This window comes from Catharus ustulatus, chromosome 2 (genome assembly GCF_009819885.2).
Source record: "Catharus ustulatus isolate bCatUst1 chromosome 2, bCatUst1.pri.v2, whole genome shotgun sequence".
NCBI classification, from domain to species: Eukaryota; Metazoa; Chordata; class Aves; order Passeriformes; family Turdidae; genus Catharus; species Catharus ustulatus.
Genome location: NC_046222.1, coordinates 19,359,190 through 19,374,049, shown reverse-complemented (window position 1 = coordinate 19,374,049; position 14,860 = coordinate 19,359,190).

Below are 14,860 nucleotides of genomic sequence, written 5' to 3'. Positions count from 1 at the left end.
TTTCCTTGCGTGTTGAATAAGGTTGTTGGTTTGCTCTGAGGTTGGATTTTCAATTTATCCAAGGATTTATAGAAGCACATTGTATAATGTCAAAGAAGGAAATCTGATAAAATACAACCAAACCCAATTAACCACACTACAGTTTTTCTTCTCTGGTTAAAGCATGAGAAGAAGCTTTGATGCTACATGTCTGATGCTATTGAAGGACTGAACAGGTTCCTCAAACTTCTTGCAGATCTCTGCCAGAGAGAACTGCTTACTGTACCTCCCTAATTTCTATGTTATTAGGCATCACTCCTAAAATATTTAAGTACACTGAATCTTTGCTCCAATGTCCACCCAGCTGGCTGTGACTGGCCTAATTTGAAAACATGCCTCTGCAGTGATAGAGAAATGTCTTCTTCTATTCTTAATAAAGGTCTCAGACTAAATTTTTCTCTGAGCTTAATCTCATTCAGAAATATTTTCCTTTAGAGAAGAGTGGAGCAGTTAGCAGTGTAAGGACAGGGGTCTTGTTCCTTCAGAAGATCACTTGTAGCAACTGAAATTGAGGGAGGGTGCCTGCATTGATCTTCAGCCTTGGTGTGTATATGTTTGTGAGGGAAAATTGTGTCTATCTGTCTCTGTTTAAGGTCCTGTTTGAGAGGCATACCTGAAGGCATAAGTGATACATTGCTATGCTGGTGGAGTCTGTTAGCAGATCATCAGCAATCAGTGGCTGTGTCAAAATTTGTACAGAGGTCAAAGAGTGTATAGATTTGACCTCTACCCTGAGTCCCAAGGAAGTCATTGATCCTGTGCTATTAGCATCATCTTTTTGATAAATCCACGCCTGAGGCGTGTTTTTGAAAAGCTGCTTAATGCTGGCAAACAGCATGTGCTGGGCTCTCATTTTTCTCTGCCAAGAAAAGGGAAGTAGAGCACAGACAATTAATTGGTGAGACTGTCTCTGAATGTAAACTTTAAGTAGCTAGTAGGTAGTCCTTTCTACTAGAAAAACCCCTTTTTCTACAGTCATATATTTAGCTTTCTCAGAATGGAAGCAATGGTGACCAGCTGAACACAGCATTTTCTGCTGTCTGTGTTCATGGAGAGGCTGAACAAAGGCACATCCTAACTGTGTTGTGGCACTTCTGTCGCTTGAAGTTCAACTTACATGTGGTTTCTCTTTTCTGTGAACTTCTCATGATAGCTTTTGATGGTTTTCTTCTGAACTCTTGGTGCTTCAGTTGGATTTTGTAGTTCATTTGGAAAATTACTCCAGTCCCTGTATGAGGGCTGCCACTGGGAGTAAAGAGTCTTCCCTCTTGTCACTTTATTAACAGAAGTTTTAGTGTTGCCTTTACAGAGTTTCCCTGTGAGCTGGGTGGCACCTCCCTTCTCACCTTGTTTGTGTGTGATGGTGAATGTAATAAGCCATGTAGAGTCTGGGATTCCTACCAGTCACAATTTTAGATAACAGTTTTAACTTGGTCTCAATACATTTTTCTATAAGATGTGGTAAACACTGTTCCAGAGGCATGCAACTCATAATTAGCTACCATTTTGTAACATCTGAATGAGTACTATGAGGAAGGTATAGTATAGTACATATGGTTTTGAGTAGAATGGAACATTCTGACGTGCAGTGGCTTTCTGATTTCACAAGAAATCAATACTGCACAAGATTTCAGTTTCTTGTCACTGAATCAATGTCATGGAAAATCATGAACAATATAGTTCTGTTGCATTTGTAGTATCTTTGCAACACATGTATCTTATTTAGTGCCAATCTGCAGAGACTTTGCAACCAACCACATAAAATACAATGATGGTTCTAGTGGTTCAACCCCAGTCAGCATCCAAGCTCCATGCAGCCACTTGCCCACTCCCCTACCAGGCACTGGGGAGGGAATTGCATGGGTAAGAACTAGAAAACTTGTGGCTGAGATAAAGACAGTTTGATAGTGAAAGCAAAAGCTGTGCACACAAGCACAACAAAGCAAGACATTCATTCACTGCTTCCAGTGGCAGGCATCTCCAGGTCAGCAAGGCTCCATCACACATAACAGGGAGTTGGAATGACACACAGCGTCATTCCATGCCCCCTTCCTCTTTCTTCCGTCCACTTTATGTTCTGAGCATACTGTCATATGGGATGGAACACCCCTTTGGTCTATTGGGGTCACCTGTCCTGGCTGTGTCTCCTCACAACTTTCCACTCTTCTTTCCATTGTGGCCATATGAAAAGCAGAAAGGACCTTGGCTCTCTGCAAGCCCTGCTCAGCAATAAAAAACTACCTCTATATTATCATCTGTGTGTTCATCAGAAATCCAACTCATAACCCTACATCAGCCTCTGTGAGGAAAATCAAGTCTTTCCCAGCCAAAACCAGTACATGGCTAATGGTTCTGGAAGCTGGAGTTAGTTGGCAGCAGATTGGCAAATGTGATGTATAACCTGATCCCTCTGCAGACTTGTGCTACTTTTGAAAGGCAATTTTGCTTTAAATGAGACTGATTCCTACCTGTGGTTTTTTTGGGTGGTTTTTTTTTTTAGAATTTCTATGAAAAGTAAGAAAAGAAACAAATCATGATGATAATTTAGTTTTATTACTCCTTTTCTTTCTTACTTCTATACATAGCTGGCTAATTGGCCACTCTGTACCTTCCAGGAGGCTCTCGTGGTACAAGAGAAAAATGTCTATATGCATTTTGGTTACAAACATACCTGCATTTACCTCATTTTATTCACTAGAGAAATAATAGAGGAAGGGTTTTATGGTTGTAAAGGATTTTGATAAATTTAGGAAATAAATTACAGTTGTGTTCAAGGTGATTTAAGTAAAATAGAGATGATGAAGATGATGACAAATGTAGCTTTCTTCATGCTAGCAGAACAAAATTCAATTCAACATCAAAGGAGGATAAATAGGGATAAATGTAATGGCAACCTTTTGTTCTGTGAATGCTGTCACAGAGGGCTTGAAAGCCTGAGCAAATAATGAGAGGCAGAAAGAGAAACAGCAAGTGTATGAGAGAGACAGCACAGCAGAGAATAGGAACAGCTAGAAGAAATATCTGTCGTATTAATCATAGCAGAGACAAAGGGAAAGCCCAGGAGCTGAGACAGCTTGCTGTGAGCAGTAATCTGGATATAAAAGTGTAAGGTCTAGATGGGAGATGGGATTCACAAATGTCACTTTCCTAAAACATCCTCATCACTTACTTCTCACTTAAGTGGTTTGATTACTGTGCAGCTCATGCCTTGATTCTCTCCACACATCTTTTCTTTTCCTGTTTTGTTCTTACTCTTTGAAGTGATTTGAAATTTTAGCACAGTGGAGGAGCAGGCAGCCCTCTTTTACCTTCTGAAGGCTCATGTCTTGTTAGTTCCTGTAGTTACTCTTCCCACCAATTCAAAAAATCACACTTTGTAGGTGTTGTGATTTAATCCCAGCCACCATCCAAGCCCCACGCAGTTGCTAGCTTACTCCCCAGCCAGCAGGACTGGGGAGAAAATTGGGAGTGTAAAAGTGAGAAAACTCGTGGCTTGAGATAGGCACCTTATTAGGCAAAGCAAAAACATAACAAGGAATTCACTCACCACTTCCTGTGGGCAGGAAGGTGCTCAGCCATCCCCAGGAATGCTGGGCTCCGTCATGCATAATGGTGATTTGGGAAGACAAAACACCATCAGTCCAAACATTCCTCCTTCCTATTGGGGAAATATGCCAACTGTTAGGTGTTTGGAGACTGCTTAATTACCTGAGAACATTAGCCATGAAAAATGTACATACAATTATAAGAAATTGCAGGATGAACAAAGAATGGCCTCACTTGTGGTTTGCATTCAATAGCACAATCATTCCCCTAGGATTTTTGAGAGGTCAGAGAATATGCTGCCAAATTTGTTGTGCATTTGCATTTTTAATTTTTTTAAGTGTAAATGGTTATTTTCTCTTATACAGCCATGCAGTCCCATAGAATCACCCTGAAAGAGTAATTAAGAAGCATTTATTTCATGAATAACACACAGGCAGAATCAAGCAAAATCAAGATCACTTCAAATGTGAGGCTGCCTGGATACTGAAAAGTATTATTACATCCAATAATTGGGAAAGAAAAATGTGAACTTGCCATTAATACTTGACTAATGATGCATGTATATATTTCCATATATAAGTATTTCTGTGAGGATGCAGCAGAAGCCTTGGTAGTCAGGGGATAAGAAGAAACAAATTGTGTTAATAGGACTGTAACATTTACCTTGACATCTGAGAACTTGTATGAACATTTATTGTGTTTTACACTATTTTTAAAAATATACAAGTGAACAACAAAATATATAATTACAGGTTTTATTTTATTTAAAGACTCACTTTATAAAATCAAATAAATTACAGCAACTGCTTAGAGCCATTAACTACACTTATTGCTGGCAAACACTGCTTGTGTTTTAGTCCAATGATGGCATATATTCCACTATGCAAAAAAAAGTGCTAGTACATTTAAACTAGGGGTTATCTGAGGCTCTAATTATCTTAAAGTACATCTGTTAATTTGCAGATTATTCACATTCTTCAAACCATGCTAAGCAACAACAGCCCATACATGATCTCATTCTTGTAATTCAGTATAATATTTAAGGGGATGTGACAGAGTTTAAATGTCTCGATCTATACAATTTGATTTCAAAATTGCCTGTCCTCAGTTGGTTTCTTTGTGACAGCCTGCCTATTTTGCCTTGAGTAACTTGTTGTTAACCTGGCAAATATAAATGTTAGCATTTTTCTACCTTTTTGAAGTACCAATGGGAAAAAAAAAACCATATAGTGAGGTACTTATATCGTTCCCGAGTAAAAAATAGCATTTGTCTTTTCAGAAATAGATGTCTAAGATAGTAGTAGCAGTAAAGAAATTAATTCTTCCATAATATTAATGTGAATAAATGATACATTATACACAAATGATATTATTCCCAGTCAAAAAGAAGGATTTGAAGTTCACAGTCAATTTCACCTTTGGAACTTCCCACGGACTAAAAAACCAGATTATTTTGCCTGAGGCTAATGCTTAGGTTTCCAGAGTGTACAGCAAGCTATATTCCCTATGTCCTGTAACTACACCAAACGTGTTAGAGATGGTCCAAAGGCTCACTGAGCTCTTTTGGAGCTGTATGCTGAAATCCCATGGACTTGGACCTGGGAGAGTGGGCTCGTTCCAGAGCTGCTCATCCTGCACTGGCTTGGGGATTGGGAGTACCTCCCCTTGAGGGAGGTTCTTGTCAGGCTGTCCCTGTGCTGGCATTCAGTTTGTGTGATGGCAAAGTAGAAGTATTCTTATAAGACCCCCATACTACTGAAATTGTGTTTCTTCACAGCTGTGTGTCCTGCTGGAAAGATGTGCAAGCCTCTTTCCAAAGCTACACACCACACATACCCAGAATTTTAGTGGTATTGGATGTCCTTGTTGGTCTGATCACTGAGCAGAATGTGTCCAGCCCAGGCCACTGCAGCCCTGCTCCAAACATACTCCCAGATGAGGAGACCTTGGAAGGCAGCATGACCTCGTCCACAATGTCTGTGTTTGTGGAGGAGATTATCTTCTATCGGATACAGGGCCCTGCACAGCCTCTTCCGCTGCTTTGCTCTTTGTACCTGTGGGATTGGACTGGAACTACAATCAACTAATCGTTGATTAATTTTTGGTAATAAATAACTTTGTGATGTGTTGTGGGCAGACTGGAAAAGGTATAAGTTTTCCAGGCACAGCTCTGCAGTGTCTTTATTTGCTACTAATTATGTTTTCTGAATCTGAAAAAGGGATAAAGAAATTTTTAAAAGGAAAAAAGTCAGCTTGTGTGAATTAAATGCAAACAGGATAAAATCACTGGAGAGGTGAATCAACTTTAGTGCAGGTACATAAATTTACTTTGCTTGCACATAACATATAAACATACTAATACACGTCTCTTAAAATACATATTTAAGTCTATAGACAGCAAAAAAAAGTAAATTTTATGTAGCAGCATATACCATTCAAAGCAAATGTTTAAAAGGTAATAGGCATGTTTTGCATGCTGAGAGAATGTGCACAAACCCAATCTGCAAAGTGGATGAATCCATTATGTAAATCTAAAGTTGTCAAAGTGATCTATTATAACTATTTCTACTGTCAGCTGTTCCACATAGCACAAATTCAGCAACATACTCATCTTGATAGGGGAGAGGATTTAGATATTATACCAACTACTTATTAATCTTACTGATTTCCACGGCACCTATCACAATGACAATTTTTGTTACGGGGATTAATGCCAAAAACAGAAGATGACAATCAAAAGCTAACAAAAGAAGTGTCATGTTCGTGACTTGAATATAAATTGAAGGCTGTGAAGGAACAACATGGCTTGGAGCATTGCTGCTGGAGGCCAGCCTTTCATCAGAGGCTCATGTTTAGAAACTAGAACTGTTGGGAGGGAACAAAATGTCACTAGTGATGGCTGTTTGTAACTTATGTGAGAGACGTGCTCTCCATTCAGTTCCTAGTATGCTACATGCAAAACAAACAAAAAAATGGATCTAAATGGCTCTAATTTGAACATCACTGGTGTTTTCTGCAAAGATTTTAGGGGCTAGTCTTTTCAGCATCCCAAACTAGTCACTGAGTATTTCTTCTCTTTTTGTTCTCACAGAAGATACATCTCCAGGCTCGTGGGTGGGGCTGTATTGTAAAAGATTTTTCTGTCACTGCTTTTGCTATCTTTTTCTTGGCATGCTAGATATGAATTTGCACTGTGAGAAATGTAATAGTTCAATGCAAATGCTAATCAAACATTTTAACAATATTCTGCTTGCGAAAGTTACTTCAATTATTCTTGTTGTGTCTGCTTTAGTTTTAAAAGTCAAAGTGAAATATGTTGCTTCTTCCTAACTAGCAGGAATTCTTAAAGCTTTGAGCCAGGTTCTACAAATCTTTTCTGTTTCAGGTATGTTAGGGTTTTGTAAAAGAGAAAAGGTGCATTAGACAGCATTTTGAAGTTAATGTATGTGAGCTTGAAAGGATTAACAGCTGGTTAATAAATAATAGCAAGCTAATACTTTCTTTGTTTCCTTTTTTTATTACAATTTTAGTGATTGACCCACACAAATTTCTTCATTTACATACATTTCCAGATTAAATAGATTTGGATGTTGGCCTCTTCCAAAAACAGATGGAGCACTACAGTTCCCCATAGTTAGTTTGATGTAGGCTGGACAGCAGTAAAATTCTGTGGGGGCTAAAGAATGAGGCTTCCACATTTGTTCACTAGAGAGAGAGAGCCAAGTGCCAAGGAGTGCTCAGTGTGCACCTGAGTCTGGGCTCCAAGGCAGCAGAGTGGTTTAATCAGTGAATGCCCTGAGCTCCTTCTCTTCTTGTGGATTGGGGTTGGGGGCTCTTTTTGTGGTTTGTTTTGTTTGATTTTACTACAAAAATTACTTTGGACCTGCAGAACCTTCTGGCCATTGTTAAAAAAATAGAGAGGTTTTCACAAAAAAACCCAAGTATTTAGCCAAGAACTGCCACTTTTTATTCAGAGTACTATTTAATTAGAGAAAATAGACAGCAACTAAACATTCTATCAGATCTGTAGATGGTGAATAAAACATGACTGAGCAGCTCCATGTTAGTTCACAATGTCACTTGTTTGTAGGGGAAGTATGTTACAAAGGACATCTTAAATTACCTACTATTATTTTTTCTTTGGATTATTGTTCAGCATGGAGTTCAGCTCTCTCCTTTGCTTTCTGCAAACGCTAACTCAAAACATGTTATTTTTCTTGACTCAAGGGAGCAGAAATCCTAAACAGTAGAATTTGGATTTGTAAAAGAGGAATCTAAACAATACCCTTGCTTTGTCTTGCTATTTTATTGTTTTGCAGAAGAAAGATTTCAGATGATCATCACATTGTGTAGTTACATATTGTTTCTGTGAATGTCTGATGCTTTGGGGACTACACAGTGCCTACTATAAATTAACTCTGTTCAGGGGTGGAACAAGCTGGGACAGCTGCATGGAGGTCTGGGTTTCAATGACCTCCATTAATGCCAGGTGTTTCAAAGCAGTACTGGATGCATTTTTGAGGGGCTCTGATGACTCCACATTTAAATTTGGGCTGGTGTGCATTTTGGCACAAGTGGAAGGAGAGAACAAGTAGAAGGCTTGCCAGCCTTCTGAGACCAGAATGAGTCAGATGAGACCCAAACGCACCCATGTGTGCAGCCACGGTGCGCCACCAAACAAGTGTGTTGGCATCTCTGGTGAGTGGCATTCCTTCTTGTCCTTGGGCAGAACTGTCCAGGAGTGAGCACTGTTGTAGCAGCATTTTCCGCAGAATATATGGAAATTGCTTTGTAGTTGAGTTGATGGTTTATTTGGTGGTGTGTTTTTGCCTTTTTTTTTTTAAAGGGTGGTCTGTTTGTGTCTGCCCTTTTTTAAAATTTAAATTTAATATAAAGAGATTATGAAGAGTTTATTTCCAATAAGTTCAGTTAGGCACAAATATATGCCCTGCACTTTAATTGTTGAAAGGTTCTTCTTCAAAGCTTTGGATGAGAGTCCCTGCATGACTGCTAATGCACACATTTTAATGTGTGAGGAACTCCCTGCCTTTTAGTGAATGTGTCTGGACATTCTTGGGTATCTTCGTGAACCCTTTTTGTTACCTTACTAAGAAGTAAACTGGTTAATTACAGTTTCTTTCTGAAAAGCATTATCCATCATGGATCAATGTTACTGCTGAAAGGGAAGGCAGTATCCTGCTTACTTGGAAATATCCTTTGGCACCATTTGAATAATTGTTATTCATAAGACTGCATTTTCAGAGTGTCACACTGTTCTCTTTTTGCTTTCCATGAAAAGTATTTGATTGTTTAGACATTGTTCAGCATTTTGTCGAAAAAAATTATTTTTATTATAGTTTCATTAATTGAGGTTGTAAATATTTTTCTGATTAATTTTAATCAGTGGACAATTATGTCCTTCAAAACCAGAAAGTTATCTGACATGTGCAGGAGTCTGGGAATCACTAAGGCAGAACAATGTTCCACTTTGTGTCATGTATCTTTCCAGAGACAGTCTGGGGACCTCCAGCCCTCCACCAGCTGATGTTCAGGGACAGACTTACATTTGAATCCAGGGCTTTGCTGTTATTCTGTTCAAACAAGGAGTGTGATTTTAATGAACTTGTTGCTCTGTTTTATTCTGCAGCAGTTTTGTCCGTACCTTATGTTTGCATTACAGATTCAGATCTGTCATTTTTTGCAGTGTTTTTTATTATGTGATTATGGTCCTGTTGTGTTGTCAGCCACTAACAGATGGCTTGGTTCTTTAATATAACAGTTATTTGATGTATGTATCTATCTAAACAAAATGCCTGATGGATATCTGGTACTAGAAAAACAAATCGTTACCAGTCTTACTGAAGGTAATAGAAATATTTTAAAGTAAAATTTATCACGTGAGTATTGAATTTTTCTACAATACAATGACAGGTTAAAAATAAAAGAGGCAAGCTAAAATAGTGAAACATTCAGATGATTTTTCTTTAGATCTGTGCAGAGGCTGTTCTAAACACTAGTAAATGTTGCTTGTATATTTCTGGAAAAGTAAAAGCATGAGCACTATAATCAGTTGAAATATTACTAATTCTCATCCAGAGCATGTCAGTGCAAAAGTAGTGTATAACCTAAGAGGTATGAGCTGTGCTGTGATATTTTCATTGAAAAGAGTCAAGTTCCACTAGTTTGTATTTCAGAACTGCAGATAGCTGTAGTCACAGTACTTGGGATAAAGCAGCTCCTTTATGAAACTCTCTTGAGATTTGTAGCCATACTTGAAATTGTCTTTAAAAGTCTGGTTTTGATAAAGAGGTTTCTTCTAAGCTTACTCAAACTTCATCCAGTTCATATTAAAAGTTCTTTCATCCTTCCTGATAATTGAAGAATGTTGTCCTAAGACAGGAGGAAACTACACACATGTAGTTCAAATACATTTAGTTACAGTAATTTCACAACTATGAACCACACCGGATTATAAACCACACTTTCGTTCGCAGCGAGGATCTGTGTTCAACTTTCACAAAGTTCCAATTAGTAACAGAATCATGGGATCGCGGGGTTTACTGGCTCGGCTCGGGGCCGTGCGGGCTCCGGCTCGGCTCGGGGCTGCTGTGGGCTCGCCCTTACGGGTTGGCAAATTTCTGAACTTCATCCATATATTGGCTGCACCTGATTATAAGCTGCACTTCCGGGTTCAGACCAAAATTTTAGTCAAAATGGTGTGGCTTATAATCGTGAATTACTGTACTTTTTGTGTTTGTGGGCTAACAGAAGGAAGCATCTGGTCCTCCCCACATTCTGTATGTTATAGACTCTTCAGTTTACACAAATAAAACTTAAAAGATGAGGTGTAAGTTTAATTCAAGGGTCACACTGTAATGTCATCATATCTGTTTGTTAGACCAGTGTTTCCATGTTGGCAATTTACTACTTATTCCTAGTCTCTCCAGAAGATGTTTTGCTCACTGGAGGTGATGAGAAAGGGAACACATTTGCTACCATTTTCATGGTCAGATAGCCTCAAGCCAGTTCTCTTATCGCTAATTTTGATTGAAGCAGAAGCTGCTGTCCATGTCTGTCTTCACTGTACTCTTGGAATTTTGACTAAAAACTAGATGTTTTGTGTAATTCTTTCTGCCTAGTATTTTTTATGTGGAAATAAGATTATTGTGTCTTGATAATTGAACTGAAAAGGGCAATCTATGATAATATTTTTAAGTTAGATTTTCTGTTTATTTTTAACATTTCAACATGCTTTTTTCTTCCCCCCTAAGAAATTAAACAAAAGTAACACAGTTAGATGCTCCACAGAATCTCTGAAAAAAATAACATTGTCCTGTTTTCTTCTGAGTCTGTATTACATAAAGTTCTTTTTACTGTGTAATAACAATTTGGCCTTCCTCATTTCTTGCATTTATTTCAACATCTCCTTGTCTATCATTAAAAGCTACAGAATTTATAAAAAAACCTACCAGGGCTCTTTAAATTGATTTAGATCACTATTTTTTATGTATTGTTGTGAGTTACTTATTTGTTTTTATATTCTGTTCTGTGAAAATCTTCATGTGGAAAGATTGTCTGGTAATAAGGGTTGTCTGTTATATCCAGTGGTTCTTTAATTCCAGATAATTTTTCTGTTCTCTCATCTCTACAGAGCCCTTCTGCTCAATAGAAACTTCCAATATCAGAATAATTTTGTCCAAAATATTTAATCTTATTTTGTATCAATATTGTGAAGAATTGAAACATTCGTCCTCCTATCTTATCTAATGGTTAATTTGCTAAGACTTACTACATGGACCTGAAAATAATTCAACTCTTCTTATTAATAAGTTGAATGTAATTAATGGACATAATTGTGTAGCATGAAGTATCGAACCTATTGGCTATTCTTCAGGCTGGACAGGCCAAATGACCTCAGCTGTTCTTTATAAGTTTTTCACTTTAAAAATGTTACTATCTATGCTTTCACTAGCAATATCTAGGTTTTAGTTTTTCCTCTATTTTTTTTTAATATATATGAGAAATGCAAAACTTGAAGCCCTTCCAAAATTCAAAAAAGGAACTGTTGATGTTCTCCTTTTTTTTTTTTTTTTTTTTTTTTAAATTTTATTTTACAAGGAATCAGAATCCAAATTCTCAATGTTCAGGTCAGTGCCTTATCTTTCCAAAGGCGGCTTGATCTGTGTATCCTTACTGATCCATGTCCCTTCCTTTAGACTTTTAAAGTTATTCTCACCACCTGGTTATTTCTTTCCCTCTCAATAACTTTTTAAGCATTTTACAAAAGTTGGAAAAGTAACAGCAGGAAATGAGGGAAACCCACCTCAGAATAATGGCTGTGGGCACACTCCTGAGAGATGCAAAATAGGTTCAAATCCCTTCAATTAATTGTGTGGTTCCCAAAGCCCAGATAAGTGGGGGGGGAAAAAAAAAAAAAAAAGGCCTAAAAAGTTAAAAGAATAAAGCTTAAAATGTTGCTAACAACAGAGGAATGGAAAAGCAATTTGTGGTTTTCAGTAGTGATAACTTTAACCTGAATTTATGAACAGATTACTTAATTCCCTGTGTCTGATATAGTTGTCTCTTTTGGTGATTTTACTGTGTTTTTTCAAACTAGTTTTTTTATTTAATTCCACAAAGTTTTTTAAAAAACGTCAAAATATCTTGAATAGCCTTTATTACAGGTCAGCCTGGATGTTCCCTTAGCTATGCTCCCTGCAGCTAGATCCTGTACACTGCAGAACCTGTGGGTTCCCGAGGGTTAGCAATTCAGTTCCATCTCCTGTGGCACCTCTTCTTCCAAACTCTTTAATCACAATTTTGACAAGACAGTCCCTTAAAGGTTCCTGATCTTGGAGAGGGGGGAGATCAGTGCATTGGTGCCCTTCTTTGGACTATTTCCTTGAAGTAAGCACTCACCCAGTGGAAAGGGCTTTGAAAGTCAAAATACAGAAGCAGGATTGCACACTGCAGACACCCCACATCATAACTCCAAAGTTAATTTTGTACTGCTAAGGTTAAGAGCAGACTGAAATTGAAATAAGAGGTTTGCGAACAAAACTGTCCTGTGCCTTCTTTTTATCCTGGTGGAGCAGTCTTTCTTTCAGACCAACTTCCAAGGCAGTAGTGTTCAGCTTTTAGGTTGCAGAAAGGCTGTGCAGCCCCTTCTGTAACCCAATGGTGATCTTCTGACACCCCAGACCCCCTGGCTGTCTGTTATTTCAGCAGACCCCTCTGTGTCTGCCTCAGATGCCCTTCAGGCTTTCTTATTGTTAGCTTGCCCTCACTCATCCCACTGTGTCCCCACAATCCAAGCAGCCACCATCTGCTCTCTGTTGCAGGAACCTTTTCCCTCTTGCAGAAGGCTGCACTGGATTGTGTGGGCAGGAAACATTCCTCTTAGGAATGGAATTGGTCAACTCCCATTCCCACAGCCTTCTCTGTGAGGGATGACAATCTTTTTCACAAAAGCTCACAAGAAGTGGAAGTGATCTGTAATCCACAGAAGTGGATACTGCCCATCACAGAATTTTAAATCCAGCAAGCAGAACAGTGTTCATTTAACTCTTTTTGTTATCCAAAAGTTGTGGCAAACTTGCTGTTTTTCTGAAGCGAAGTCTCAGGATGGACTTCAGATACTTCTGGAGATTCACAATTGGCACAATGATAAACCAGAGTTCAAACTGGACTAAAGAAAATAAACAGAGAATCATGTAACCACAGAATCCCTAAGGCTGGAAAAGAGCCTTAAGATTGAGTCCAGCCATTAAGCTCGTACTGCCAAGTCTGCCACTAAACTGCGTGCATAAGTGCCATACCTACACCTCTTTTAAATACCTCCAATGGTGGTGTCTCAACCACTTTCCTGGGCAGCCTGTTCCAATTCTTGACAATCATTTTGATGGCAAAATATTTTCTGGTATACAGTATAAACCTCCCTTGGCACAACTTGAGGCAGTTTCTTTTTATTCTATCATTTGGTCTCTTTTCCCAAGGAGCAGCACCCACCTGGCTACAGAATCCTTTTGGGTAGGTTTTTTCAGGTATATATTTCCCAGATTTCTAAGCATACTGCATTAAATTAATAGATAAGCAAAACCCTGGTCTGAACTAGTCAAGCACAACTGACAGCTGCAATAAAAATCCCCATCTCTTAAATCAGTTTTATCCTCATTACTAGAGCTTAAAAACCCCAGATGAGCAGCCCAAGTGCACTAAAGCCATTGTACAACCACACAGTAGGAGACAGCTCCTTCCTCAGAAAGCTTGCAGTGAAGAGATGAAATAGTGTTGCACTTCCATTCTCTGATAGAAAGGCTGGATTGAACTGACAGACTCCCTAGTTCAAGGACATACAAAGACTGATGTAAAACTGGAAACCCAACCAAGATCTGATCCCAGCCTAGTGCCTGAGCCAGAAGACAATCCTTCTAACCATGCGGAACATGACCATTTGTTTTCATACTCAGTGCTCTCTTGCGTGCCAGTGCTTCTCCAGCACCTTTTTGCATGGCTTTTCAAATCTGCTACAGAGCTTTCCTGCTCTAGGTGCTATTCTGGCAATACAATAGCTGTGAAAGTAATCCATGTGCATCTACACTCTTTGGATGCAGTTTTCAAAAAGGAAAGCTTTTGATACCTATAACCTGCATCAAGTAGTCGTGCACATTTTTTCCTTTCTTTTTTTTTAATCTTATAATTTCCTATTCCATTCTTTTTTTCTTTGTTTTCTACAGCCTTACAGTGTAAAATCTCTGCAAAGATGAAACATTTAGGACAAATTTTTGAAAAATCAGGCATTCAAAAAAATAATATGTAATTGCTAAGCAAAACTATGTGGTGATCATCTGAAATCTTCCTTCTACAAAACATTAACACAGAGCAAGACAAAGCAAGGATATTTTTTAGACATGAAATTTATTTAATTCTCATTCTGACAAACTTTTAGAAGTCACACATGTTCAGGCACTGAGCACAGAGTTTACCAATATGGACAACTGTGAAATTGTATTTGTTAATCAAACATTAAATCACTTTTTCTCATGAGGCAGGAACAGATGTTTGTTCTAAACAATCCTAGATCAAAACTTGCAGAAAAAAGAGAGGATCATTGCTCGAAAAATTTTAGGGGATGCTGAAGTAATGAATTTAAGTGACTTAACTACATGCCTGACAAATGTTTATCTACCTGTCATGTAAATGCTGTAACAAGTTTTTGTCTAGGGAGGAAAACTTCAAAAATGAGTATCAGGAACCTTGACAGGGACAAGCTTAA